Source organism: Heterocephalus glaber, unplaced genomic scaffold (assembly GCF_053883595.1).
Source record: "Heterocephalus glaber isolate CG9 unplaced genomic scaffold, H.glaber_assembly_v1.0 deba00001733, whole genome shotgun sequence".
NCBI lineage: Eukaryota > Metazoa > Chordata > Mammalia > Rodentia > Bathyergidae > Heterocephalus > Heterocephalus glaber.
The window spans coordinates 4,760,110-4,786,158 of NW_028258444.1; the positions used below are offsets into that span (position 1 = coordinate 4,760,110).

The following is a 26,049-nucleotide window of genomic DNA, read 5'->3' on the forward strand; positions in this document are numbered from 1 at the left end:
CCTGTTGGTATTTCCTGTTTGCCCTTACAACTGGGCCTGAAGGATCCCCTCTTAGCATAGGCATTCCGACACTTATACAAATCTGCCACTAAGACTAAAATCCTAGTCTCTTCCTTGTCAGTTGGAGACTACACTCAATCCTCCCAGCAACCAGGTGCCCTAACACCAAAAAGGGGCCCAGCCAGATTTCTACTGTACTAGATAGTGGTGAGGGGTGTCTCCAGAAAGTGAGCTGAGAAGAGAACAGAGTGTCCTCTTGGGCTGAGTATATTGACCATGTCCAGTGGTCTTGAGTGGTCTTCTTTCCATCCTATATGAACCCCCAATTATGTTTTGTCCAGTGACTCTGGGGTCTAAGGTCCTCAGACTCACCCTTGCCAGGCTTGTCTCTCACCTTCTCTCATGTAGAAAGAGGAAGAAGAATCAGAACAGAAGATCAGTGAAAAGTGACTAATTTTATTGTAGGAATTGCAAGAGGAAGTGGTAAAGAGCCACTCCTAGGACTGGGACAGCACTGAATCTGGGGCTGTGGTCCTATTTTATGGGTAGGGGCTTCATTTCCATCTCCTGGAGGGTGGACACTTGTTTGATTGGATATTGGATTTGATCTTGCAGGCTAATAGGGAACTTGGGTAGGCATGGCAACCTGCACAGGAGGACAGTGCTGCCTGCACAGAGACAGGGGTCAAAACTACTGTGTGTCAGCTTCAAACTACACATTGGCTTAAAAGTTGCTTGCTGCTCATAGCCACACAAAGGCTGTTATTTCTGTCCTCAAAAAGGGCTCAGGTTTTCTTTAACCCTCCTGAAGGGTCCCTTCTGTCTCTACACTGTATTTATTCATAACATAAATGGCTTGCTATTTAATCATATTTGTGTGTTGCTGGGGATTGAACACAGGGCTTCACGCATGCAAGAGAAGCATTCTCCTACTGAGCTACATCACTACTCATTTTTACTTTCAGACAGAGACCTCTCAAGTTGCCCAGGATGGCCTTGAACTCATCATCTTCCTGCCTCAGCCCCATTAGCAAGAACAAAGAAGAGGTCTCTAGCCAAGAGGTTCTGAGGCAGGATGTGTAGAAGCATGGCTCCAAGGTTGATGCACAAGCTGCATTGAGTGAGCTGATTTAGAGCATGTGAAAATGGAACAGTGTGGCTATGCATTTAGCTAGGCCTCTGATGTGTGGGGAAGAGACTTCCTTGCTCCCTGCCTGCCATCTTCCTGCTGAGTCAAATGTTCCAGGGCTCAGTTTGGCTGGCTCAGGTCCTCGTCCCAGCTGCCCACTGTCTGGCTCTCTCCAGGTCTCAAAAGCAGCTATTGTGTTGCCATGATGGAAAGATGGCTGCCACATTGCTCCTTCCCTTAGGTAGAGGGAAGGAGTTGAGAGGTGCTGTTCACAGCTGCAGATCTGCTCTGATGGATGGTCCCTCCCTGGCCTGGAGGGCCCATTCTCCACAATTCCAGCATGAACTCCCACATGCTCTTAAGCTTCTTTTTTCTTTTTTTCCCCCCATTAACTTTATTGGTACATTTTAGGTATACAATACAGTTACATTCATCATTGGGATCTTGTACCATTACATGAGTCTCTTGGTTCTTATTTTTTTCCTCTTCCCTTGCCCCCCCTTCACCCCCTCCACCCTTCCCTATTTGCAAAGACCTTGTTTCCATTTTTTCTTCTCATATTTTTTCCTTTCCCTTTTTTTCCTTCCCCTACCCCTCCCAATTCCCCTGCTCTTTTAGACCTTCTCTTCCTGTTACACAATATCAATTATACATTTTTAAAATTACAATATTAAGATCTAGGAGACATTACCACAGATTTTACAGAATTTAAAAGGATATAGAAAGCATATTACAAAAATCTTTTTTGAAATGAATTTGACAACTTCTAAGAAGTAACTTAGAAGACAAATTAATGAAACTAACTCTGGAGGAAATATAAAATTTGAATAGCACCTATTAAAGAAAGTATATTCCTAGCTTGAAAACCTACCTATATGACAACAGCAGGCTCATAAACATTTTAACTGATAAATTATATCGATCATTTAAAGCAGAAAAAAGAAGTAACACTTCTCCCTTCATTTTAGGAACTCAACATTGTGCTAATCCTAAAACCATGGATAAAGATAATAGAAGAAAAATGTATGAACATAGATAGAAATTTGTTTAACAAAACAAACTATTAGAAGTCAGATCTGGCAGGATGTAGAAAGTAGTTTTGTTATAGGGATGGCAGTGTTGGTTCAGCATTGGAAGATCCACCCCCAAAAGTCATCATTTTAACAGGAAAAGAAAAAGCAATATGATCCTGTCAGTAGTTGGAGAAAAGTATTGGATCAAATTCTACAGCTGTTCATGGTAAAAGCTATCAGAAGACTAGAAGTAGAACAGAAACTTCTCAACAAATTAAAGACATATACTCCATACTTCCAGCGAGAACGCCTTGTATGAATGGAGAAGATACAATGCTTTCTCCTTAAGATGGGGAACAAGGGCAGATATGCTTACTCTTTATCTGTCCATTAAACATTGAAACCTAGGCCCCACCAAAATAGTCTGGCAATAAAATGGCACAACTAGGATAGGATTGGCATGGCAGAAGCAAAATCTTTATATGTAGATGAAATGATCATCTACAGAGAAAATACTAAGAAATCTCTAGGAGCCCCTAGAACTTGTACTTGAATTTAGCAGGATTAGAAAACACAAGGTATATATAAAAATTCAGGTCTGTGTATACTTTCTATAAATGAAGAATTGGATATTGAAATTTAAAAGTTATGTAGTAGTACAAAGGATCCAGAAAAGTCAAAAACAAAAACAAAAACAGTGTTGGAAGATGTTTAGCACCCAGTTTTAAGACTTCTTCTAAAGCTACAGTAATCAAGGCAGTGTTGGTGTAAGGAAAGACATATAGATCATTGGAATAAAACAGAGAATCTGGAAATAGAACCACACATATATGGTCCACTGAGTTTTGAAAGATTATTTAACATTAGCATTTTATAGAATATAAACTCAATTCAAGAGCCAAGGAAGAGATCGTGTCTTCAGCAAATGGCACTAGAACACCTAGTATTCATATATAAAAAATTAACCTCAACCCTTTTTTTCCATACATGAAAATGACTTGAAGGGATCTATGAACCTAAATAAGAAAGCCTAAAAGTATAAAACTTTAAGAAGAAATTATAAGGGAAAATATTTATGAATTCAGGGTAGGCAAGAACTACCTAGGATACAAAAACCATGATGTATAAAAGAAAAAAATTGATAAATGAGATTCCATCAAAATTTAGAACTTTAAATGACATCATTAAAATGAAAAGTAGTCCTTAAACAGACCATATTTACAATGCATATAACCTATGAGCAGAACATATAAAGAATTCTTAGAGCTCATTAATAGACAACCCAATTAAAATGTAGACATAAGAAGATGATAAATAGCCAGTATAGCACAAGGAATGGTGTGCAACTCTAGAATCAGAAAAATACTAATCAGTACAATAATAAGATTGAATTATACACTCATTAGGGAGATGAAGTTAAAAGTTTTAAAAGCCTTGTCATGACTTTTTCTTTTTGTTGGATTCTTCCCCTTTGTGTTAATTTGTCATGCCCAATGGATTCATTCTGCTGGGTTTCCTGGGGTTGTGATCCTCATTGTCTCTTCCTAGGGTATTGTCTAAAATTTTTTGGAGCATCGGTTTGGTATTCATGAAGTTCCTGAGATGCTCTTTATCATGAAAGCATCTTATTTCTCCATCAATTTTGAAAGATAGTTTTGCAGGGTACATCAATCTGGGTTGGAGGCTGTTTTCCTTTAGGGCTTGAAATACATCACTCCAAGCTCTTCTTGCCTTGAGGGTTTGCATTGAGAAGTCTGCTGTGATTGTGATGGGCTTTCCTTTGTATGTGATTTGTTTCTTTTCTCTCACTGCTTGTAGAATTTTGTTCTTCTGTTGGATTTCTGGAATCCTAACTATTATATGTCTATGTGTAGATTTTTTTTATTAAGGCTAGCTGGAGTCTGATATGCCTCACTTATCTGTATGTCAAGTTCTTTTCCCCTCCTTGGGAAATTTTCTGCCATCACTTCTGTGAAGAGTTGTTTTTTTTTTTTGAAACTGGGTAAAATTTTTATTTAAAAATATTGCATATAGTTACAAACATAAATGTCCCAACCATACAAACTATTTTATATAGTGTGTATGTGCACATATATATATATATAAAACACATATATATACATACAAACACATACACCCCTATTTAAACCTGCCTTGTCATTTCATCTCTTTATTTGAGTAAACAGAAGTATACTTTCCTCATTCTGGAGATTTTTGATGTTGTAGTAATTACCTGAAGGAACATGAAATGAATCCCCAGTAGTTATCATATAAGGTGTCTCATGTAAGGTACACAAAAGGTCACCAACATTGACATAAAAAACCAATATATCTTCACCAACATGCTGCTTTCCTTTTTCTTCATATGGTCCTAATACCAACTTCCCAGTAGAAAAAAGGGGTGTATCCAATGTTTTATATACTTTTAACTCGCCATGCTCAACAAAAAATTGGTATGTATCTCGTGGCCTTATAAGATCCATGAGAATAATCTCTCTTGTTTCTGGGTCCTTTACTTGAGTTGGCTGGAAAGGATCTCCTAGGGGTATATCCAGATTTAGCACTAATCTACTTTTTCTTTCAATGTTATCGAGACAGATCCTTTTCCTATTATCTATTTTGTTGACTTTTCCCACATTTCCTTTTGCCTTCCTTTTAGATATTACTGTTTCTGGGGATAGTATTCCACCAATCACAAGTCCTCCCGATGGTGTTTCTTGATAATCTACTCGCTCTCCTCGCCAGTATTCCAAAGGTTTTGAATGTATTCTCTTGGTCCTGCGAACATTTGTTGTGTTGGAAGGTAATACTAATTTGTGATGCACTTCATTCCTTGGTGCCACTTTGGATCTTTTTACTCTTGAGTTGTCTACACTTTCTTGAACCTCATTATTCACGGCAGAATTATTCTTTCCAGACGTTAAATAATTGTTGAGCCTAGAAGGTCCGCTTTCTTCTAAAACTGAAGTTTTAGACTCTCCAGAATCCAAATTAGACTCTCCTGGTGTCTTGCATGTATCTTCACTGGTCTGAGCCTTTAGATGAACATTCTCTGTGGACCTAATACCTTCTTGATCTTTGGAGTGTCCTTTTGTTCTGGAACAATCAAGATTTTTTTCTTAGTCAGGTCTATCTTGTCACTTTCCAATGGCTCATTCTGAGGACAACTGGAAACTTCATCATGGCCAATAATACTTCCAGAACCTTTAACATTTAAAAACTTTTGTACTCTTGAGCTGCATTGAGTAGATGTCTTCTGTCTTTTTGATAGAATAGTTTTTTTCACAATTTTCTTAGATGATTGATTTATTTTCTTAGCAGGTTTTTGTCTACTGTTGTGATACACCAATATATCATTTCTTACTGAATTGCTATGAACAGGACTTTCCTCTGCATTTATCACCCACCAATCAGATGGATGCCTAGAAACTCTGTGACTTCTCGTGATAGTCAAAGTCATTTCTTCAGGTACAAGTTTCTTCCTCTTAGACTCACTGGAAAAACGCTTCTTTCTGGATTCTTTCTTATCTTTTTTGGTCCTACATTTTGTTTTCATATTTTCCACAGGAGGCATCTCTTTTTTGGCATTGTGACCATTTCTCATCTCTTTACAACCTTCAGTAATTCTGTCTGAATTTCTTGGTAACTTGTCTTGGGCAATATGTGACATATTTTCATCTTTAGTCTGTCCTGTATCAGGCTGTTCTTCAACTACACTGGTCTTCAATTTCCTTTTATGTTTTTTCTTTGTAGTCCTTTTGTTTCCAGATGGTTTTTCAGCTTTCTCAGAATACATTTTTATAGATCTACAATTACTTTCCAATTCATCTGTCAAAGTACAACTTGTACTTGGTTTCTTTTCATTAAGAGGCTCAGATTTCTCTTCTGGGTGAGCGTTATGTAAATGTTTGTCACTTGTCAGAGTCACAGGTGATACACTCTGATGTTCTCTTGGCTTTTCACATTGAAGGACTGTAGTGCTCTCAACAGAGGATACTGTATGTTGTTTCAAAGGTCTACTCTTTCTTGGTATTGTAATCCAAGATTGAGAGGCAAAACTTCTATCTGACTTATCAATTATAAATTCATCTTCCAACAATTTTGTATCATTTGGAGGAGATAAATGAGATGGAGCCGTTGCTGTATGCCTAACAATGGGACTGGATTCACCTTTTCTCTTTACAGTTTCTAAAAACAATTTTGAAAAACTCTTTTTAGCTTGGGATTGAATTTCATATTCTGTATCTTGTACTCTTTTTGGAGATGTTTCTGATCGTCTCCTTTCTTGTTGTCCTGATATTTTATCTTCTACTTCTGACTTGTTAGTCTCTCTCTCTCTACGTTTTTCAAAATATATTTATCTTCAAAGTTTAACCTTTTTTTGGTTTTAAGAGAAATCTCTGTACTTGAAGACAGCGTATGTTCTGAATTTCCAAAAGTGTAAGTTTCTCTCTTTTGGGTAGATGAAACAGCATTTTGCAATTCAGATGGTTTTTCATGCAAAAGAACAGTGGGAGAGCCAACTGATATGTAAAATTCTTCATCAGCTTCAGGGCAAAGACTGTTTAGTTTTTTACCTGAGTTTTTTGTCAAGTCAGGTGTACTCTTAGAACAAACATCAGCTGCCAGAACTTTCTGATAAATTCCATGGGGCTGAAAGCCCAGTGACCCAGGATGGCAGCGGCTCGGGAAGACGTGCCAGCTGCTGGCGACTGCAGTCCAGCAGGTTCCCGAGGCAGCAGCAGGGAGCCGGGAACGCGGGTCCAGGGGCAACCCCGGTGAGCTGCCCGATATCGCCCCTTGGCTGCCGGCCGCGCACTCTGCTCTCGGCAGGGCCCGCGCGCCCAGCCCCCTGTGAAGAGTTTTTTTTATGTCATCTGCACTCTCTCCTCTTTCTTCATTGACTCCAGTCAGTCTTATGTTATTCTTCTTTGCATCATCTAGCAGCTGCTGGATTGATTTCTCGTGTTCCCTTACAATTTTAAAGCAATTTTTCTTTTCCTCCTCACTAATTGCAATCTTGTCTTCTATATGTGAAATTCTATCCTCACATTGGTTCATTCTGCTGGGCAGACTTGCGATGGAGTTTTTAAGCTCTTGGAAATCTGTTTGTATCTGTTTTATGGATTCCATTTGTTTCCTATGTTGGGATTCCATCATATTCCTCAGATCCTCTATTTTTTTAATCTGTGTCCTCTCTAGATTTATTAATCATGTCTTGCACCATGAGAAAAATCTTTGCTGCTATCTGAGTAATTATTTCTGATTTCATTTTTCCCAGATCCTCTTTTGTTGCCAGTTCAGAGAGTCCAGGTTGTTGAGTATCAGAGTGTTCCATCTCATTTCCCGTTGGGGTTGCTGTAGGTGATCCAGAAGTCTGTTTTTGAGGCTTGTTTTCTCATTACCACGGGAGTGGGGGGGTGCTTCTGGCACCCACACGGTGTCAGGTAAAAGGGCCGAAGACCAAGACCAGACCAGGCCACAACAAGCCTTTATTAGGGGAATAGATCTGCCGGGCTGTCTCTGAACAAAGGAGAGACAAAAAGCAATATGGCTGTGGCAGGGAGAGTCTTTTATAGAGACTGGGGTGGGGCTTGTAGGGGCTGAGGTGGGGTTGAGTGAGGTAGTGATCAGGGAGTGGAGGAGCCGGTGACGTCACTAGGTGGTAGGGGGTGAGCGAGTATTAGGTTACTCTCTAGGTGGGACCAGGGGCATGCTGGGAGGAAGGGTTTATTCTTTGGTGGGAGCAACCATCTTGGCATGACATCACACAGGGGAGGGGGCAAGGCACCATAGGAAGAGGGCAGCTACTATACATAATAGCTGCTGAGGTAGTGGAAGACCTATCACACGGCTCACTTTCTCTGCCCTAGGAGCTTGGGATGGCAGTGGGGGAGCTTCCTTCCAGGTGCTGGGACTAGCTCCGCTCTTAAGCTTCTATTCCACTAGGGCTATATCATCCAAGTGACTCAACCTTCTCTCTTCCTGTTAGGAGACAACTTGGTAAGGGACATACAGTTCAGGGTTCATATCTGACAAATATCAATTCCACTGCATCTGCAGTAGAAATTGCTATGCTTGTTTGTCTGAGATGAGTTAGCACTGTTAGTCCAGGTCTTGAACTCTCCATCTTCCTACCTCAGCCTCTGGAGTGCTGGGATTACAGGTATGCACCACCTTACCTGGCTCACTGTATCCAACCCTTCTCTCTTGGCAACATCTTCCCAGTTCTCCTTTGCTAAAGTGCCTGTCTGTTATGCTGTGGGGATCCCTGGAACTCATGTGCTGGAAACTTAATCCTGGAGTCAGATTTGGAGGTGGCCTTAGGGGGTAAATGGGGTTAGAAGAAGGCCCAAAAGAGGTGATCCCATGAGTGCAGTGAAGAAGGGGAAGAGGGCTGAGAATCTGCTCAGTGGTAGAGCACTTGCCTAACATAGGTTCAAGTGCTAGCTACACACACACACACACACACACACACACACACACACACACTAATAAAAATGAGGAGGGAGACCCAAGTGAGCAGATCTGCTCTGTGCCACTGTGTGATTCCATGTACCAAGCTGCCAGCAGCAAGAAGGCCCTTACTAGATGCTGGCACCATGCTCTTGGACCCCAGAACCATGAAGCAAACCAACCACTGTTCTTTATAAATCACAGGAAATGGAGCAGGCAGCAAGAAACAAAGATGCTGCCCAACACTGTTCCAGCCTCCACAGGCAGCTTGTCCTTGAGGCTCAGCTGATCCATGCCCATTTCCAAGACCTGTGCAGATGCTTTGGTTTTGTCTTTTGAGCCTGGGTCTGCTGGCTGTGCCCTTTGTCTCCACACATCCTTCCAGTGGAATTCCTTCTGTCTTGTATGAACCAGTGATTTTCTGTTTGTAGCCACAAATCCCTCAGTAGCTGTAGAAGCTTGTATTAGCGACTTAAAATCTGTTTAGTCAGGAAAAGTATATTTACAAATTGAGATACTGTGAGGATTAAATCTGGAAACAAACTCCAAGGGTCTGGCGTGAAGCAGTCACAAGCTCCAGAAGCATCTGACACATGGTGGTTATCTTTTTGTTTCTTTTGGACCACGTGTCTCCAAATCTCCTCAGCAGAGTTTACAAAAGCTCACAGTTTTCTTCAGGACAGCTGTTCAGCCTTTACCTGCTCTCAGCAGCCTGTCTGGATGGTCGCAGGAGGGTGTCAGGGACACAGTGTTCCTAGGACTTCCAAGATCCTGTGAGTCAGCAGCATCATGGCGTCTCTCAGAGCCAGCTCCTAAGAATCAGCTTCTGAAAGGACACATGACACACAGATCAGTCCCTTAGTGGTACCCACACCCTATAACATGGGGATTCTCAGTGTGACTCAGTGGGGTGAGAAGGCTGCAGTCTGTTCCACTGCTTCAAGTCTTCCCCATAATTTGATAAGGTTGGACTTGAAGGCCACATCTTGCAGCTTATGTTCTGACCATGGGCTTCTAGTATGTTGTAAAAGCACTATACTGCCTTTTGAACAACTGTTGGGATCCAAAAGTTGCCAGTTTTTCCTGGTACCAGGGAAACTATGAAATTATTTGTGCCTTCTTAGTTGGGCATTTGGACAAGATTATACCCAGCAGCAGGATGTGGTGGTACACACCTGTGATCCCAGACCTCTAGGAGGCTTAGGCAGGAGGATTGCAAATTTGAGTCTGGGCTGTGCAACTGAGACTGTCTCAAAATAAAAAATAAAAAAGGGCTGGAGATATCGCTCACTGTAAAGGCCCTGGGTTCAATCCCCAGTACTGGAAAAAAAATCTGTCTAGATGAGAAGAGTCTATCAAACATTTTCAACATAACAAAAGTACATCTGCCTCTGTAATGAGGCACATATTAATTTTCATATGATATCTATGAAAGAGTTCACCTCATAGAGCATAATACTTGAGCAAATGAAAGCAAGCAAATGAAAAGGAACCTATTTATGGAATAAACTCCAGATTTAAAATTCAGTATTTTAGTAAAATGCTGGGTGTTCTTAGTGTATTTATTAAAACTTATAATAATGTGAGTTTTCAGGATATTAGTTCAAATTAAAATGGTTGCATGCCATATGGAAATCTTTAATTTATTTGTTGAGGTACCATACATTTAGGGTGCTAGGAGGCAAATGTTAATATGTGCAATAGGAACTGCTGGTTTGAATGTGTAAATGGATGCTCTGAGTACAGGCAACACCCACCAAAACTACTGCTTATTCTCTGTCCAAAGAATATTGGGAGCTCTCAGTTCTCAATGACATGGGAAAGACAACTGAGTACTTGGCCTGTGACTGAGTTTTCTGTAGGAGTTTTATTAAAGATTGTTGCATTTTGTTGTCCAAAAAAACAAAAACCCCACAAAAGTACAAACATACTACTATAAAATAACACTACCCTCAAATTAAATGAAAAATTAGCTCTATGAAACAGGAATACCCACCCGCTTAGAATGACAATTTGAAGGTGTCTAGAATCAAGACTTGTACTTTTCTCATTGATTTCTGGTGAAGGAGGTGTGATAAATATATGTAATTGTTGTCTGTTTGTTTTGTTTTTTGAGACAGGGTCTCACTATGTATCACAGGCTGGCCTTGAACTCAACAGTGATCCTCGTGCCTCAGCCTCGGAAGTACTGGGATTATAGGTGTGTGCTACCACACCCAGTCTGTATTTTCATTTATGTTTATTTTATGTTATATATATAATTTTTCTTCTTACTCCCTCTCTTTTCCTTCCCTCCCTTCTTTTCCACCCCCTTCCTCTTTCCCTTCTTTCTTTCCTTTCTCCTTCCTACCCTTCCTTCTTCTCTGCCTTTTTCAAGCTCCCTAGATAACCAGGACTGCTCTGAGTTTGTCAGGCCCAGCATTTTCTCAGAAGAGTGTTTGTTTTTCAGTTTGTTGTTCCTGCATTTGACTGTTTTTCCTGGAAAGAACTCTGACTCCTCTGGTGCCCAGCCTTGGGACAGCACAGCAGCCTGATGTTCCTGGGCAGCTTCCTCATGCCTTGGGCTTCAGGAACAGACTTCATTGGCCTTCGAAGGGAGGCTTAAGGGACATGGCCACATGGACATGTGCTAAGTGCTCAGTCTCAAGACCTGAGATTTCACTGAGAAAATAAGGATTGTGGTTTGAATGAGAGGGAACACCCACCCACCCAGCCCTGGGCTCTGCTCCTAAGGAAGGACACACATGAACACAAAAAGGCCCAGCTTCTAAGCTTGTGTGCACAAATAGGAGGCCGTTGCACATGGCTTGTTCTTGGGCATCCAGATGCTACTGAGGGTGTGAATTCTTCCTTGAGACTGCATTCACATCACAGGAATGTGGAGACATGGGAATAGCTGTGGTGAGAACAGTGTCAGGATGTGGACCCAGACTCCATGCTTTCCAGCAGGGCCCTGGGCTATGGTTCTTAGGATGTGGGTTCATGACTGTGCTTGAGCAGAGTTTTGTTTTGAAATCTTGAGCATTCCAGGAGGAGTTGGTTTTAGTTAGGCAACTTATGTAGGAAAATAGGTGTAACAAACTTTTGAGTCTTGTGACATCCATCAAACTGCCTGAAGGAGGGGCTGGCAGGTAGGAACTGATTATGAGGGGAGGCATAGCTCTGACTTTTACATTTTTTGCATAAACTGGTCTTGTGGGTGAGCCTTCTGCTTTTCTAGCATTTGGAGGGTTTTTTTGATACTGGGGACGGAACCCAGGGCCTGTGAACCACCATGCCTGGCCCTTCTGCTCTTTAGTGTGAGCTGACACTATCAATAGTGGATTGGGGGACACATGGGACATATCTGAAAACATTATGTTAGGGTTCTCTAGGAAACAAAATCAATAGAAAAAAATTCCATAATTATGCCGGGGGATTTGTCAGGTAGGCTTACAGGATCAGAGGCAAAACAGTCCATGATGGCTGTCTGTGGGAGCAGAGGCAGAAGAGTCCACAGTGGTCGTGTGCATTGTGTGCATGCTGGAGAGGACCCACTAGTGCTCAGCCCAAGATGGAGGCCAAAGAACAGCAGGGGTCAAGGAAGTGGCACCAGTCCAAGCCTAAAGCCTGGACCCTCACTGCAGAGTTGCCCGCCCAAGTCTGTGTCAGAAGGCTAAAGAAACTGGAGACTGGTGTCCCGTGGCAGCAGTGAAGACCAAGCTCTTCCAAAGTGAGCACACCTCCTTCTTCCTTCCCTTTTTATTTCTTCATGGCTACAAGCCTATTAGTTGGTGCCACCTATTTCCAGGGTGGGTCCTCCCCCTTCAACTTGCTGCCCTATGTGTCAATCATCCACAGACATGCTACAAACTGTGCTTTATTAATCTGCTAGGTGGTTCTTACTCAAGTCACATCACAACTAACAGTCACAATTGTGAAACCTTTTGTTGTGTTGACATTTCATCTTGCTCTTGCCCTAAGGATTGTCCTAGTTATAACTCCGTCTCTCTCTCTCCCTGAGATTAAAGTGTTCTTTAGAATACTTTTATTAAAGAAGGTTTCTCTTGTCAATCAGAAGTTCTTAGAAGTAACTGATCCCCTCAAACAGTGGCAATACATCTATCATGAAGAAACGCAGGGTACTTTTACACTCTTACACAAGACTTGGTTATAACAGTATGGGACTCAAAGAACTAATCTAAGAATTTCAATTTGGTAATCATCAGTGTGCAGATGGTAGCTAATGCTACTGGCATAGACATTGTTACCAAGGGAAAGTATTTAGAATGAGGAAAAAGAGATGAGGATTGAGCAGTAGAAAATATCAGTATTTATAGAGAGCTAACGAAAGAAGGTCAGCAGTGGATAGAGTGGATAAGAGAAAACAGAAAAGAAAGCCAAGAAAAACAAATGCTAGAGAGACAAAGTAACGGAAAAGTACACTGGAATCTTCAACCAAGAAGACTCTGTACCATCCCTGTGGCCTGGGGATTGCTGTTTAAATAGAGAGGACAGAATGTAGGCCAGATTGCTGTGGACTGAGGAAGACATGGGGAAGAAGAAACTGAAGATTTGGGAGGGTTTCTATTTCAGGAGACTTGGTTCCTGAAAAGGAGGGGTAAGATCATAAAGGACGTGAGGGAAGTGTGGTGGCCAGCCTCCAAGATGCCCCTAATCATCCCTGCTCCCCATATTCACATCCTGAGCCAACCCTTCCCATGCTGTACCAAGGATGGGCTGAGTGACTGACTGGCCATGGCAGAGGTGATGTCCTGTCTGTCATTTCTGAGATTGGGTTATAAAAGATACTGTGGTTTCTGTCTTGATGACTGTCTGTTAGCCTCCCTCTGTCTCATCATTTGTTCTGAGGGAAACTCACTGTCACATCATGAACAGCCTTGTGGAGAAGCCTACATAGTGAGGAACTGAGGCTTCTTGCCAGCCACCTTGTGGATAAGGGCAGCCATGGTTAAAAACTTCGTGAGCTAGTCCAAGCCTAAACCACTCAGCTAAGCTGCTCCTAGATCCCTCATCATCTGTGAGATTGTGTGTGTTGTTTTAAGCTGCTAAGGTAATTTGTTAAGTGGAATTAGACAAACAGTACTGCACAGATTGGCTTTGAACAGGAGGACAGACTCCACTGCCTCCGAAAAGCCAACAGAGATATTGACATGAGCTTGCTCTTCAAGGTCACTCTGCATTGCTTTGGCTTGGTATCTCAGAGTATTTCAAATTCTAAATCACAACTTGAGCCACATGTGGTAGCACTGTATTGCCAGTCCTCTCGGTGCCTGAGATGGGAATCACAAGTTCAAGCCCAGCCAGAGCATCTTATCAATTTAGCAAGACCCTGTCTCAAAATGAAAAAATAAAAAAGGGGCCTGAGACTGCAGTGTGAGGGTTCTGGGTTCCATCTCCTATACCACTAATTCATCAATAATAATTAGACTTGAACCATTTTTATTGCTTAACGAAAGAAATTTTAAAAATTAGAATCTCCATTTTTTTGTAGTATCACATTCAAAGTTGGCTGTATATGGGCTGGGGGTTTGGCTCAGTGGTTCTGCCACCTGCCTTGCAAGCACAGGGTCCTCAGTTTGATCCCCAGGTACCAAAACCAATAAAACAACAACAAAAAAACCCCAAAGTTGGGTGTATCTATTAGCTGCTATCTATTTAATCATTCATTTGATAGACATTTACTGAAAGTGACATTAGCATAAACATAGGGAAAGCAATATTGATTAAAAGTGATTTGTAGAGTGATAAATGAGCTATTTGCTGCCACATCCAAATTATCCAGCAAAAAGAGTTTACTAAACAAAGAGATATGGATGTCAGCCTCCATGCATGGACTGATGATACATGTCAGAGGTTAGTAACCTTGGTGGGGGAAAGAAAGGACACAGAGAGAGATCTCAAGTGTGCTGCAGAGCAGTCAGAACTGTGTGCAAAGTAAAAGTTGAGTTTGAGTGACAGGCAGTAGAGCATTAGGACAAATGAGCACCCTGATCACAGGACAATGAGAGACTATGCCCCTGCAGCACAGAGATGGGACTGCCAAACAGGACAACATGAAATAAGTGCAAAGGGAAAGCTATTTTGGTTTTTTTGGAGACAGGGTCTATCTATATAGTTCAGACTGGCCTTGAAACACCATGTAGCCCAGGCTGGCCTTAACCTCATGGTGATCTTCCTGCCTCAGCCTCTTAAGTACTGGGATTAGAGGTGTGAGCCACCTGGCTGAGAAAGCTTTCTGGCTGAGAAAGCTATATTTTAGAATATAATGAACTGGAACTGAAGCTGATTCTTAAAGTTTTGCTTCAGGTTATCATAGAAAGTTGTGTTCCCATAATTTAACAATTTATGATAAGTATAAGATTCATATCTTAAAAATTATTCTCCTGGTAGATGTGGACTTACTGCAACACACTTGTAAATTTTTCCATCATTTCATTTACTTATCTCAGATTTTTGTACTCTTTTGAGAAAGGACGTGTGTGCAAACCATTACGGAAAGTCTTAAATGGATATAGCTCAGTGGCGGAGCGCTCTGGGAGGCTGAGGCAGGAGGGTTACAAGTTTAAGCCCAGCCTAGGCAACTCAATAACTTAGCCTGACTCTGTCTCAAAACTTTTTTAAAAAAATATTTTAAAAGATGAGAATGAGGGCCGGGGATTTAGCTCAGTGGTCTCGCCACCTGCTGCACAAATACAAGGACTGGAGTGCGATCCCTGGTACCAAAAAAAAAAAAAAAAAAAAAAAGCTGAGAATGTAGCTCTATGTAAAGGTCCTAGGTTTAAACCCACTACTGCAAAATAAATCAAACTAAATAACTAAAGTACATAAAAGAACATAAATTAATGAAAATTTAAAAGAACATAAATTATAAAGAAAAAAATGTACTGAAACCCCTAATCACACTGCTCATAGATAGCTGCCATTAATACTTTTGCACACTTTTCCCAATTTTTTCTCTCTTTTCTACTTTTATTCTTTTTCTTTGTGGGGATCAAAGCAGGGCCTTGTGCATGCTGGGCAAGCACTCTGAGATGGAATTAGATCCCTAGCACCCATATATTTTTTATTGTAAGCAGTGCCATAGCTTTACATCATCTGTCAATATATGACTTTTACTATCATATTCTACAAATATCTTTTTTCAAAATTTGAATTTATTTCTAAGCAAATATTTTTCTTCTAGGTGTCATCCCAAAGACACACATTCAAAACTTGACAGGGGCTGGGGATTTAGCTCAGTGGTTCCACGGCCTGCCTTTGTAAGTGCAAGGACCTGAGTTCAATCCCCAGTACCAACCCCCCCCCCCCCGCCAAAACAAAAAACCTTACCTCACTCTGGTCTTCTCTCTCTCTCTCTCTCTCTTTTCCTTCATTATGGGAAATCAAATCTGAGTTTCATTACCAATCCTATTGATTCTCTCCCATTTCCATGATCCCACACTTCCCCTTTGCTTCTGGAACCCTAGATTATTGATTTGCTTTTCTCAGTTGACTTTCTTTTTAGCATCTTTTCTATATAACCTTTTTATTCTTTAATGCTTCACAACCCTGTTCAACAATGCTGACTGACTCTAAATTTTGTAGCAGAAGTCTTACACCAGAGTATAAAGGTGGGATATAGCCCACAAACTTATTTTATTGCAACTCCACAGTATTCTGAATATTAGATTTATATTCATTAAACTCCTCCAGATGGGTCAGTGTGGGAGACTGTAATATTGATTATGCCCAAAGCAGGGTGTAAGCCTTGCAAGCTGTAAAGAGTTAACCCCACAATTGACTTGTTTATAGAAATGAGTCTGGCCAAAGCCTACAAGCTGAGGTCAGAATAACTCATACCCAAATTCCGTTCCCACAACTAAAACCTTCTTAACTAGAAGGACAGTGTTCTAATTACAACCATATATTTTGTCTATTCCATTCCTAATTCAAGAATGCTTTTGTCTTTTTCCTCTACAAGGCTTGCCTCCATTAGTTTCCACAGAAACTGCACAATTGCACATCCTCGCATGTAGTCCTGCCCTCAAACATAGTTCACCTTTGCCCCAGTTGATTACTAATAAGAATGAGTGGCTTGGACTGGCCAGCCCCTTTTGGTAAAGCAGCATTGGCCGTCCTGGCACCCCACTTTCTGTCTCTCTTAGTTCTGTCTTTTAGGGTTTTTTTTCTCTGCCTTGCGTCAAACACTGAGCAGGAGGCTGGAGCCTACTGCAGAGGTTTCCCGTAATGTTTCAGGGCTTTCCAATAGACCATAGCTTCACTGGTGTGTGTTACCTGACTAGCCTCTAGACTTCCATGTGTGGTGAAGTGGACTTTGCAGTTAACAATTCCAGAGGCCACTGTGTATATAACATCCTTGAGGTTTGTACAGTGCCCACACTGTGTAATCTGTACATCCTGACCGAGGGGCCCTGCTAAAGCCTATGGAAGTCTGGGATAAGCATGGGAAGTATTTGAGTTTTATATTATATTATGATTATTATTATTGTTATTATTTTTTGTTTTTTTAGAGAGGGGCTCTGTATGTAGTTCAGGCTGGGCTTGAACTCACTATATAGCCCAGGCTGGCCTTGAACTCCTGGTGGTCCTCCTGTCTCAGCCTCCTGAATTCTGGGATTACAGTTGTGTGCCACCATGCCTGGCATTTTTTACATTTTGCACTCTGGTCTATATGAAGGAGAAAGGAAAGTGATATCTTCCAAGATGAATGTAATTGTTATGTACTAAAAACATGTACAAGGACGAAAGAAAGAAAGAAAGAAAGAAAGAAAGAAAGAAAGAAAGAAAGAAAGAAAGGAAAGAAAGACATGATACTCGGGTCATGCTGCACACTACAGTGACTGAGTAAGCCCATCCCTACCACCATCAAGAGAAGGCCAACATTGCCAACAGCTTTGCAGCTGTGGGGAAAAACAAGGATATCTGAAAAGCCTTGAATTCCAAGATAAGCCATAAAGTTATTTTTAAATTCAAAATACAGAAACATCTCATTTTTCCTTTTATCAAAACTGACCCCCAAATTATCCAGTCAGAATTGTTGACTACCATAGAACAATCTGAGCTGTCTCCTGGCCTTGTGATTTTACCTTTCAAGGACTTTTAATTTTTTTTATTAAATGATCCAGTTCTCTATTAACTTATCTCTTTTGTAAATGCAAGTTAAAATTCTAGCCAGTTCTCAAATTTGTGTATAAGTTTTTCAAAATAAAGTGTAAAATCCCTTAAATCCTGATTCTAAACTCTTTACAATGTGACCCCACATCCCTAAACATCCTCCTTGGCACATACATAGTATGCTCTGGCAGACTGACTTCTTCCCCATGACAAACTTTGGGGTTCTTCACTGCATTCCTACCCTTTCTCCAGCACCTTCCCACCTTAGCCATTTCCCGCCTCCAAGGCATTTCTCTCCCTCCTCCTTCCTAAATTACTCCTCAGCCACCTGTGTTTCAGCCTTTTTCTCTGCACTCTTTCTGCCTTCATAACCTACCTGATAATTTGAGACTATGAAATTCTACATGTATATGTAGTCTTATTTATTTTTTAGTAATTATCTTTTTTATCATAAAACTAATACTTGTTCAATGTAAAACGCAGAAAATACAGAGGAGTAGCCTGGTGCAATGGCACATGCCTATGATCTCAGTTACTGAGGAAAGAGGGTCATGAGTGTGAGTCCAACCTGCAACTTAGGAAGACCCTGTCTCAAAATTTAAAAACGAAAAGAGCTGGAGGTGCAGCTGAGTGGTAGAGTGCTCCTGGATTCTCAGGGTAGCAAAGAAAAAAAAAATATATATATATATAGAAAGAGAGACAATAAGAATATGAAGTGTTGAATCACTGGTAATAAAACAGTAAACATGGAAAAAGTGTTACTTGAATAGTTGTAGAATCTTAGGTTAAGAAGAACCATCTAGTTGGATGTAAAGATGTAAGCCAGGTGTAGTGGTGCACACCTGTAATCCCAGCACTCTGGAAGGCTGAGGTAGGAGTATCTCAAGTTTGAGGCCAGCCTGGACAATTTAATGATTTAAACCCTGTGCCAAAATAAAAAATAAATAAATAAATAAAGGGCTGGGAATGTGGCTCAGTGGAGTGGGCTTAGGTTCAATCCCTGAAACAAACAGAAAACTTCCATGTAAAAACAGTAACTTTTACAAAATTGCACTTACCGTTACATTTCTATATCCATGCAAAATCACACAAGGTATCTCTGCTATTAGATGAGTGTTTAACTTTCAGAAATATGCCGTAAAGTTTTAGAAGAAAACGGCCAGCCTCTCTAGGTCTTGGTTATTAGCCACACAGAATGACCAAACACACACACACTCACACACACACACCTGCACACACACACACACCTGCACACACATGTCCACCACTTACTTTGTTCTGTTCCAATGACAGTAAAAATGTGTAGGATGTTGATATAACAGATAAATTCCAGAGCCTTTGTTTTTAGACATGCTTTGACCAATTCATGACAAGATAATAACGGAAATTTTGTAAATGTTGGGAATATCTACTAAATGGTAGATGGGAATTTATCCCTACTCTTTTTTTGTTGTTGTTCTTTTACTGGTACATTTTAGGTATACAATTTGTTTACATTTATCATTGGGTGCTTGTACCTGTACATGATATATCTTGGTTCTTATTTTTTTTCCCCATTACCTGTGCACCCTTCACCCCCTCCGCCCTTCCCTATTTACATAGATTTCATTTCCATTTTTTTTCTTTTCTCACAGTTTTTCCTTTCCCTCTTTTCCTTTTCCCTTCCCCTCCCTTCACTCCTTTGACTTTGGACCTTTTTTCCTATTTCAAATTATCAATTATTCATTTTAATCATTTTAACCCTTGTTTACACCATCAGTTTCTCACACTAGTGAAACTATTCAGTATTTACACATGTGTGTCCTATTTATTTCACTTAAGAGTATGGCCTCGATATGCATCCATTTAACTATAAATGACTCTAGTTTTTCATTCTTTATGGCTGAGTAGTACTCCATTTTATTAAAAAAACCACAATTTCTTTATCCAGTTTCCAGTTGATGGGCACTTGGGCTGCTTCCAAGCTTTAGCTATTACAAACTGTGCCACTGTGAACATGGGTACCCATATATCACTGTGGTATGATTCTTTTAATTCTTTTGGGAAGATACCCAGCAGTGGAATAGCTGGGTCAAATGGGACCTCTAGTCCTAGTTCTTTGAGGTATCTCCATACTGATTTCCACAGTGGTTGCACCAGTCTGCACTCCCACCAACAATGGAGAAGGGTTCCTTTCTCCCCACAACCGATCCCTGCTCTTTTCATGTTAGGGCTAACAATAAGCTGTTGAATTTGTCATTAATACTTTTGACATCTGAAGAAATCTGTTTTATTTTCAAAAAGGCCTAACTGGAAAAAAATTTAAATTCACAGACCAAAAGGGAATGCTCATCAGTTTGGTTTTTCTAAAAGTTTCATCAGTATTAGATTTCCTCCATTTTGAACAGAAAAATACATGAGAGATACTGTGTATTTATTAGAAACTCACTATTGGTGGAATCACTATTAAAGAGAGTAGTTTCTTAATTTCTTAAGGAGAACAATGTCAAACCACAGACCCTGATGCATCTGAGAAGTTAGCTTCCTTGTTGATAGACAGACAGATGACAGACAGGGACTAGTAGAGACATCTGGCCTGTGGCTCAGAGATCAGAGCTCTATTTTCTCACAGCAGCCGTGGCAGGCAGAGAGGCATCCCTGCTGCTGTTCCTCTGCCTAGCAGCCCATAGGCCACACTGTGAGACCTAACTAACTCCATTTTAAAGTTTGACTCCATCTTGGAATAAGACAGTAAAGTGGCCTTGACATAAATTCCACTTCACTGAAGTCAACTATTCCCCTAGTCTCCTTTGTGCCCATAAAATAATGATAAAATGTCCTTGCTGTGGGACAACAGATTAAAAAAAAGACACAGCTCCTAACTCAATCCTCTGTCTGCCCAGAAAACAGACGCTCCTGGGCCCATTATCTATAGAACATTCTGTCACTGTGCTGATTGTTCCTTTTTCCCGTAAAATCTACATGTAGCCACCCTTCAACCCCGCCAATGTACACCCCATGCTTGCTAAATATCAACCAATCATGTAACTGCTAAATAGAAAATCCCCAAACCTTGCTGTAGCCACAATAAAAACCCTGCTGATTTGCAATTCGGGGCTCTCAATCCTGATCCGCTGTGTCAGTGATGGTTGAGTGGCCCTGCTCGAGCTTGAATAAACAACCCTCGTGTGTTTACATCAGAATTGGCTCCTTGGTGGTCTTTGGGGACTTCACGATCTGGGCACAACAACACCACAAAAGTCAGAAAGCTAAGCTGTAGAATTGGAGGTGGTATAGGAGAGGGACTCCAAAATATGCACTGAGGATTTATACAGCAGAGTATAAGCATTCCCCTCTTCCTTCCTTAAATGGAAGGAGAAAAATCTTTGCCCCTAATCTAAATAAATTTTCTTTGAAAATAGAAGGAGAAGGATCATGGCTTTTCATCTTTTAGAATCTGTATATCTCTACCAGGAAGACAAAACCAGCCTCTTTGTTGTCTCTCTTGCTGGTCTGTAAATCCTGGTGAGGTCTCTGTGAGGAGGAGGGATGTGTGTTCTTTGGCATTTTTACTCCTGGGAAGCTCCATCTCTTCTACTTTGGGGGTTGGCCCCTTTCCCAAAATACTTCCTGTTTACACTACTAAGTCCCCCACATTTTAAATCCTTCCCCTTAGAATAGCTCATCTGGGCTAGTTGTTAGAAGGGAAGCAAACTACAAAATTGGCCTTGAATTATTTACCTACTTCTAATAGTGTAGGAGATTGTTTTCTAAAGTAACAATACCTATCATATTGAATTGTGAAAATGAAATGAGGTACAAATAATCTAACTGGTGAACTGGTAAAATGGCAGATAGGATAAAAGAAGGTAAGAAAGGAGACAAGAAAAATCAGAATTTTAAAATTATACTGTTAAGAAAAACTGCAGCTTTGAGATACAAGAGTTACTCAAAACTTTTTCCCTTCTAGGAAACTCACTCCAAATTAATAATAATAATAATAATAATAATAATAATAATAATAATAATGATGATGAAGAAGAAGAAGCAGAGGGAGAAGAAGAAGAAGGAGAAGAAGAAGCAGCAGCAGCAGCAGCAGCAGAAGCAGCAGCAGAAGCCCTAAGGGTCTTAAGGGCACAATAAACCTGTCCCACTGGGCTCTGAATCTGTTCCCATCACCAGTAAACTTTGTGGCCTCCCCAGACCCCCACCTTCAGGAAGCAGCAGTATTAGTGGGCAGCAGATGTCAACTTTAAACACAAGTCATGGTTTGCATTCTCACATGGCCCAGATGGATGACCTGACAGCAGGAATGCACATCGTAGGTCACCCGTCTGAAAGTCACTCCAAGACTCAATAAATACACCCAGCTCCTGGTCAGAATGCACCCCTCTTCAAGGACCCACATTCTTTTTCTTTCAATGTGTACTTCTAATTTCTGGCTAACACATCCCATTGTGCCTCTTACTGATGCATCCGGAAAATTCTTTTTCCATGACAAGAGTCAGCAAATCTGCAATTTAATTCTATGGGCAGGGTGGCTTTAGGTTCTTCTTCAGCCCTTTGGAAACCTCCTAGGACCTGATTCAGCCACAAAAAAAGAATGAAATCTGGGGCCAGGGATTGAGCTCAGTGGTTTGAATGCCTGCTACGCAAGCACAAGGACCTGAGTTCGATCCCTGGTACCAAAAAAAAAAAAAAAAAGAATGAAATCTGTCATTTGTGACAATAGTGATGGTACTAGAGATCACTGTGTTCAGTGAAGTAAGAAGGTGATCTCACTCCTGTGTGGAATCTAAAAGAGCCAATCTCGTAGGAATTGAGAGAGGAACAGTGGTTACCATGGGCTGGGGAGAGTAGAGAGAAGGGAAGGCTGAGGAGGGTTTGGTTACAGAGTGCTAAGTTATCCTTACATAGATAGGAGCAAGAAGTCCTGGGATGTTTTATACAGTAGGGCAATTACACAGAACAATAACTGTAAATGTATTGGACATTTTTTAAAAAGAGCAAAGGATTTTGAATGTTTTTACCATAAATGATAAATGTTTAAGGAGACAGATATGTTTAACCTGATTTTAACATTACACAATACACCCATGTACTAAAACATCACATGGTACACCATAAAGGACAATTTCATGTTTTATGTATCAGTTAAAATTTATTTATTTATTCATTCATTTATTTTTGTGGTATTGGGGCTTGAACCTAAGGACTTCACACTCCTGGCCCTTTTTTTATTTTTTCATGGTACCAGGGATCGAACTCGGGTCCTTGTGCTTGTGTAGCAGGCAGTGAAACCACTGAGCTAAATCTCCGGACCTCTTTTTTTATTTTTAATTTTAAGACAGGGTCTCACTAAATTGCTACATTGCCCAGGCTGGACTTTAACTTGCAATCTTCCTGCCTCAGCCTCCTAGAGTGCTGGGATTACAGGCATGCAATATTATTTTTTAATTTAAAATAAAAAATAAAATGAAGTGAGGGGGAGTCTGTGAAAGTACACTTGTAATTTGCAAAATGCTGCCTTAATGAATGTAACTATGTATGGTAATTATTACTAGCGCTTTTGGTCTGGTTACAGGAAGACACCATTCTGTGTTTTAACATGTAGGGAACAGGGAAAGGGGACATTACTAGAACCTCTGCAGTGAGTCCTAGTCTCCTGCGAGCCAAAGCAGCACAAGGCAAGTTAATTTATTATACAGGAAAGGTAGAAAACTGAGACTGAGAAGAAGCTGAGCTTTGGGCCTGATCAGTGCTGCTCTGGGCAGCAAAGACAAACCCCCCCAGCTTACTGCACCTTTTATTCAGTACATCGGGAGAAACAAATGTAACAAATGACTTGCAGAGAGTTCAGTACATCTGGATAAACAAAGTGTAACAATCCAAGAACAATGAGGAACTGAGTAGATGGAGATTTTTTCCACCCAGGATGTCTTCAGCTGGTGTAATCTTGTCCTGGAGAATCACAGCATCACAGGATCATTGAGATCTCAGTTGTGACTGGAGACCAAAGTGGAACTATGTCTCAAAATGCCATAGCTGGCCTGTAGGCAGGAGAACTAGGCCTAATCAAATGATTTTTCCCTAAAATTATGTAGCATTGCTCCCAACATTAACACATGATTTATGCTGATTTCCTCCATTTTGGGGCATGCATCTTCTTTTCCCTGCCTGTTTCAGGGGTACAGGATGGCTGCTATGCCTGCAGATGCACAGCTCTGTTCCCAGCAGAAAGGTGGACATGAGGTACAGGGTTAAAAAGGCAGAAAAGGCTCTGTCTTTTCTTATTTAGGAGACACTGCCCCAGAGACCACTTGATGTGATTTCACAGAGCTGTTGCCTGAGCAGCCCAGGAGCAAATGGGATGGGAGTGAGTAGTTCAGTGGGGCACAGAACTCAGCTCCCATGAAGAGGGATGAGGGCACTGTTCCAATGAGCAGCTGTGTTGGCCCCATGCAGCATTTTCTTTCCAGGAGTTTTCTACAGTGATCCACACGGTGGCACTAAGACCCATGCACCTAATGGTGCCTCGCCAAGATCTCTGCTACTTTTGGGATGCGTCCAAGCCGCCCAAAGCTGTGGGTGCTGCTGCTGCTTCTCCCTAGCAGATCCAGAGCTTCATCTTCGACAGTTAGGACCACTGGGACCCAAAGCCCATAGGGGTTCTGCATGGCTCCCAAACTGGGCAATAGTGACACGAGGGGCCATGTCAAAGATTTATCAAAAGTGGGGGCACACTCCATGGGGTGGGAGTGGGCCAATAAGAAAAGCTTCCAGCCCAAGGAAGCCTGTGTTGAGGGGTTTAAACCTCAGGATTTGGGACAGGATTAAAAAATAAGTCTGAGGTTTTACTCTTGCCCAATGAGGGGCTCAAGTTTGCACCTCTCTTTCTGCAGGGCAGTAGAGTCTTTGGGCTCTTATGGCCCTTGGAGGAATTGTGGCACCCAAAGCTCAGAGATGAAGGGTGCATGGAAGTGGGGTGTCAAAACAGCATTGCTAACCACAGGCAGTTAGGGCTTGTGTCAGCCAAGGGTGGCTGGAGACCTCAGGGTGTATGCCAGGAGACTCACTGTCTGAGCTGGGTTACCTGGTTACCTTCTCCTATTGTATTCAGACCTGGATGTCCTGAACCTGGGTTAAAGTTTAACTCATAAGGTGGATCTAGCCCAGAAAGTGTGCCCTCCTTTTTTTTTTCTCTAGCCATTGCTACCTACCTCCTGCCTTAACAATACAATGAAAACATTTTTCATTGTGGGCAGGAGGACAATGAGAACATTTCTCATGCTTCAGGCCCCAGGTGTGTGCCCAACAATCAACATTTCAAAACATAAGCTTTCCCAGGACACGGGCACTCTGTGGTCCACTGCCCTTCTCAGCCAAGGATGCAGCTGCCAGGTCAGACCCTCACCCACCCCCTCACCTATTGCACAAAGCATCCCCTTCAGGCTCTATGCAAGGTCTCTTCTGACTGTGTATTTCAATACAGTTCCTTCTGCATTTGTTCTACTCTTGGGAAATTATTTTATTACCTATGTCACCAGTCTGCCATACTGTCCGGCATGGTGCCAGCCTCTCTTCTGATTCAGGGTCAGCCTGCAGTCTATGATGTGTGTGGGAAAAAACGTCCTTGTCCCCTGCCCAAGAGGAGACAGATTCTGCTTGTGGTTTATGGTTCTGAGCTGCATGAAGGAACAGTTTCCCTGACCTCTGCCCTCACTCTCTCATCTTTCTTCTTAGATGCTCTCAAAAATTGCTTGTCTGGGGGCCTGGGAATTTAGCTTAGAAGCTGTGCCTGCCTTACAAGCACAAGGCCCTGAATTTGATCCCTGGTCCCCGCCCCCCCCCCCCCGAAAAAAAGAAAAAAATTGCTTGTCCAGGAATCTCCCTGTTTCTGGGGAAGCAGACCTAAGACTCCTGCATGTATAAGATTATTTATTGCTTCACTATCCATAGGAGGCCTTTGTTGTTTCACAGTTTGTTTATTTAGTGGTCTTGGGATTGAACCTAGGGCTTTCACTCTGAGCTATAGCCTAGCAATTTTTATTTATTTTTAATTTTTGAGATAGGGTCTCACTAAGTCACTAAACTCCACAGCCTGGGCTTGAATCAGTGATCTTCTTCCCAGAGTCTTTGGAGTGCTAGGATCAGAGGTGTGTGCCACCACACCTGACTGTATTCCGAAGTCTTTAACATTCTTCCTCTTTTCATGTGTTTGCTACTTTTTTCTGTTCAAATCTTAAGTCTGGTGACATATAACAACAACTCTGGTTTAAAGGAAATAAAAAAGTAGTGCATTCTGAGCAAGCAGAAGATGGAAACTTGAATGGGATTACCACTGGGAAAGAGGCT

General features: G+C 41.3%; 1 pseudogene; it reads right to left on the reverse strand.

The window, feature by feature from the left end:
• Positions 1–4,255: 4,255 nt before the first annotated feature.
• Positions 4,256–26,049, reverse strand: part of LOC101716296 (centromere protein C pseudogene) — a 45,431-nt pseudogene continuing 23,637 nt past the window's right edge.